The sequence below is a fragment of the Battus philenor genome, unplaced genomic scaffold (assembly GCF_028537555.1).
Source record: "Battus philenor isolate CCGP_79_NKW_IND1 unplaced genomic scaffold, ilBatPhil1.0.hap1 SCAF_44, whole genome shotgun sequence".
In the NCBI taxonomy this organism is placed as follows: Eukaryota; Metazoa; Arthropoda; class Insecta; order Lepidoptera; family Papilionidae; genus Battus; species Battus philenor.
Window position 1 is genome coordinate 60001 of NW_027181709.1, and position 5000 is coordinate 65000.

Below are 5000 nucleotides of genomic sequence, written 5' to 3' on the forward strand. Positions count from 1 at the left end.
GCTACGCGCAATCCGCGATCGGGTCGAACGATGATGATGATGATGATGATGATGATGATGATGATGATGATGATGATGATGACGACGACGATGACATCGAGATCAGGGTCAGATATAGATATGTAGATCGGTGGTATGCAATCGATACGCGAACGCTCTATAGCGCTACGCGGAGACGCATACAGTCGTTCCCGCATATACATGGGACTGGCGCGAGACGCGCCGGTCGGCCGAATCGAGTTCTCTCCGATGCTCTTCTGTTTTGTTTTGTTTGTTGGTGGTTGTGGAGTGTGGAGTGTGTTTTTTTGGTTGGTGGGGTGTGTGTGTGTGTGGTGGTGGTGTTAGTTTGTTTGCGGAGATTGCGTTTTTTTTAGATTTAGTTTTTTTTTTTTTTTTTATAAAAAAAAAAAAAATTTAAAAATTATTCTTAGAAAACGCGCGCGAATCGAACAAAACTAATAACACCGATACACAAACAACGCGCGCCACCAACGAGAACGCCCGAAACTGAAACTTCTATAACCGACAAACGCACGAACGACACAGCGGCGGCGGAGGAGGGAAGAAAAAGGGGATCATCTCCCCACAACAACACACCGTAAACTGTGTCGGACGACGTCTCCGTTATGTAAGAGCGGAAGGCGTAAGAGAACGTCTCGTTTAATTAACGCGAACGGCGTTGGGCTCCCGAGTCGACTTCGGGGCGGCCCTTAACGCATCGCATCAACGAGCTCGTCGCGCGCTAGTCGCGCGACGGTCGATCATGATATATAAATCAAGGATTTCGGATCTCTCTAAAACCGGGCTGGAAATCGGTCATTGTTCGTTTTGCGAAACGATATTTTATAAAAGTGAAGATTTGTATGTGTCTCGTCAAAGAACGTTCCGATGAATCGGACGCGATGCCGCGTCCAAAGTAAATCTGGACGAACGCGAGGCGAGTGTTGAGATATACATTTTCCTCCGTGAACAGATAGAAAAACGAATTCATTTTGTTGTTGCGGTGTGGTGTTGTGTGTGTATTGTAATAAATACGCACGCACGCACGCACGCAAAAAGCTACCTAGGCACCGGCGCGTCACGGCGTTTCGAACGTCCGACGCGTCGCTTGTCACACGTCTATCATATCATCATCACCCTCATATCTCTCGTATGTGCGGTGTTGGTGTGTGTTAGCTCTACTAGCTAGCTCCCTGGTTGATCCTGCCAGTAGTTATATGCTTGTCTCAAAGATTAAGCCATGCATGTCTCAGTGCAAGCCGTATTAAGGCGATACCGCGAATGGCTCAATATATCAGTTTTGGTTCCTTAGATCTTACCTCGGTTACTTGGATAACTGTGGTAATTCTAGAGCTAATACATGCAATCAGAACTCTGACCAGTGATGGGATGAGTGCTTTTATTAGATCAAAACCAATCGACGGAGGGCCTCGCGTCCGAAGTCGTTAATTTTGATGAATCTGGATAACTTTTGCCGATCGCATGGTCCAGCACCGGCGACGCATCTTTCAAATGTCTGCCTTATCAACTTTCGATGGTAGTTTCTGCGACTACCATGGTTGTCACGGGTAACGGGGAATCAGGGTTCGATTCCGGAGAGGGAGCCTGAGAAACGGCTACCACATCCAAGGAAGGCAGCAGGCGCGCAAATTACCCACTCCCGGCACGGGGAGGTAGTGACGAAAAATAACGATACGGGACTCTTACGAGGCCTCGTAATCGGAATGAGTACACTTTAAATATTTTAACGAGGAACAATTGGAGGGCAAGTCTGGTGCCAGCAGCCGCGGTAACTCCAGCTCCAATAGCGTATACTAAAATTGTTGCGGTTAAAAAGCTCGTAGTTGCATTTGTGCGCCGCGCTGTCGGTGCACCGCATCCGCGGTGATACTGACACGTCTGCGGAGCATATCGTCGGTGAGCCGTCGGTAAAACGGCGGTTCAATATCAAAATCCTATCGCGGTGCTCTTCGGTGAGTGTCGAGATGGGCCGACAATTTTACTTTGAACAAATTAGAGTGCTCAAAGCGGGCTCAAAATGCTGCTTGAATATTTCGTGCATGGAATAATAGAATATGATCTCGGTTCTATTTTGTTGGTTTTCAGAACTCCGAGGTAATGATTAATAGGGATAACTGGGGGCATTCGTATTGCGACGTTAGAGGTGAAATTCTTGGATCGTCGCAAGACGAACATCAGCGAAAGCATTTGCCAAAGGTGTTTTCATCAATCAAGAACGAAAGTTAGAGGTTCGAAGGCGATTAGATACCGCCCTAGTTCTAACCGTAAATATGTCATCTAGCGATCCGCCGACGTTACTACGATGGCTCGGCGGGCAGCTTCCGGGAAACCAAAGATTTTGGACTCCGGGGGGAGTATGGTTGCAAAGCTGAAACTTAAAGGAATTGACGGAAGGGCACCACCAGGAGTGGAGCCTGCGGCTTAATTTGACTCAACACGGGAAATCTCACCAGGCCCGGACACCGGAAGGATTGACAGATTAACAGCTCTTTCTTGATTCGGTGGGTGGTGGTGCATGGCCGTTCTTAGTTGGTGGAGCGATTTGTCTGGTTAATTCCGGTAACGAACGAGACTCTAGCCTGCTAAATAGGCGTCGTCATTTAGGTGTGCGCCGCTCCGGTGGCGCAACTCACTGGCGACGTATTAAAATTCTTCTTAGAGGGACCGGCGGCTTCGAGCCGCACGAGATTGAGCAATAACAGGTCTGTGATGCCCTTAGATGTCCTGGGCCGCACGCGCGCTACACTGAAGGAATCAGCATGTTCTCCCTGGCCTAGAGGCCCGGGCAACCCGTTGAAACTCCTTCGTGCTGGGGATTGGGGTTTGCAATTATCCCCCATAAACGAGGAATTCCTAGTAAGCGCGAGTCATAAGCTCGCGTTGATTACGTCCCTGCCCTTTGTACACACCGCCCGTCGCTACTACCGATTGAATGATTTAGTGAGGTCTTCGGACCGACACGCGGTGGCTTCACGGCCGTCGGCGTTGCTGGGAAGTTGACCAAACTTGATCATTTAGAGGAAGTAAAAGTCGTAACAAGGTTTCCGTAGGGGAACCTGCGGAAGGATCATTAACGTGTGTGTATGTGTGCGAGACGCGTGATATGTTCACGAACGTTGTTGCGCCGCTGTTGCTGTTGCTGTTGTTGCTGTTGCGACGACGACGACGACGACGACGACTTCGTACATACCGTGTTTACACATATATATATGTAATACATCCATAATGATATATATATACGACATATATACATATATATGTACGTACGCGCGCGCGCTGCTGTTCGTATCTAATGCGGACGAGCGCGCGCGCGTGTGCGTGCGTGTGTGTGTGCGTGTTTGTATATATGTATAAAAAATAAAATGTGAAATAATTGTCTCTAGCGTCTATTACGCCTAACGGCGCAGCGGCGACGGCGCCGTGGCGGTGGCCGGTGGCGGTGGTGGCATTCGTCGAAAGTGCTACCGCCGCCGCTGCCTCCGCCGCCGTCGAAGCGGCCGGGTGGCGGAAAAACGCCGAGAGACGAGCGCCGACCGGGGCATACCAAACGGAGCGTTCGAAGCGGTGAAAATCCCCACTGCCTAGCTCAGGCCCTTTATTGTCGGTTGGCGCTATACAAAACGAAATTTAAGCGGTTAGAAAGATGACAATGTCGTGCGTCACGCCAGCTCGTTGGGGGGTGCGCGGGTCGTCGTCGTTCATCATTCTAAAGGATTCGCGTCGGGGCGTTAAGCTTTTTCGGTGCCGTTTCTTTATGAACGCCTCGGCGCACATGAATTCGACCAACTTTCGACGTTAATACATAAAAACGGACAATCAAGTGGCCGACGGCGAGAGCCGTAGGCCGCTACCGTAAGTAATAACAACATTAAGAAAAAACCATTACCCTGGACGGTGGATCACTTGGCTCGCGGGTCGATGAAGAACGCAGTTAACTGCGCGTCATAGTGTGAACTGCAGGACACATTTGAACATCGACATTTCGAACGCACATTGCGGTCCGTGGAGAAATATCCAGGACCACTCCTGTCTGAGGGCCGGCTGTTAAAATATAAAAACCACACTGTTCGGTGTAGAACGCGCGCTACGTGCGCTCGCGCCGGTCGATGCGCGCGGCGGTGACGCGCGACGCGGCGGCGGCGGGTTGGTGGGGGGTGATGAACGAGCTCGCGGACGGTGCGATGGGACGATCTCTAATAAGAGTCTCTCGTCCGCGCCGCCGCGGCTCTCACTCTCTCTCTCTCTCACTATCCGCCGTCGCTGTCGTCGCGCTGCCGCTGCCGCACTACCGCGCGCGGGCGAGCGGGCGCGCGCTCTTTCGAACAATTGACGGTTTCCGTTGAACGTTCTTCGCGACGGACGACGGACGGCGGGGTGCTGCACCCCTCACGTCCGCGTACGCGCGGAGCGCGTTTACGGTCCGTTTAAATATATCGAATTGTATTGAATATGAAACGAGTGTGAAAAGATTACACGCATCGCTAAGACGCGAGTCTTCGTAGTGCGGTCTTCGTCCGAGCTCATCGGTTCGTGTATACGATATAATAAAATATATCGGAAGCACAGACGACGCGTCTCCGACGGATGCGACCGGCAGGCGGTGAATGTTTTCTTGCGCGGCAAGCGTAACGCACACACAAACATATGTAAGTAAACATTACGTGATGTTCATGTGCGCGCGCGCCTAGCCCGATGCGAGAGAGTTCACCGCTCGTCGTCGCTACGCATCCGTATTATGTCGGTGATACGCGTCGTCGTTCCAGTGCGAACGTTATATTATCGTATCGATACGGACCGATACCGAAAGGGCCGGACGATCGATCGCTAACGAAAAGTACTCGCGCTCGCGTATGCGTGTCGAGATTTTCGTTTACGCTCGTATCATCATAATCATCATCGTCATCGTCGTCGTTCATCGCGCAACGCGTGTTGTGTGTGCAGCGTTGCGTTGTGCGTGCGCGCGTCTAGAGACCTCTAAG

General features: G+C 51.0%; 2 non-coding genes across 2 annotated transcripts; both read left to right on the plus strand.

Moving 5' to 3' along the window:
- The first annotated feature begins 1190 nt into the window (after positions 1-1190).
- On the plus strand, positions 1191-3094 carry LOC137929194 (small subunit ribosomal RNA). Its single transcript, XR_011108761.1, has one exon. It is a non-coding gene; the product is annotated as a small subunit ribosomal RNA (ribosomal RNA).
- Positions 3095-3904: 810 nt separating this feature from the next.
- On the plus strand, positions 3905-4061 carry LOC137929182 (5.8S ribosomal RNA). The gene has a single exon (XR_011108750.1). It is a non-coding gene; the product is annotated as a 5.8S ribosomal RNA (ribosomal RNA).
- The last annotated feature ends 939 nt before the right edge of the window (positions 4062-5000 follow it).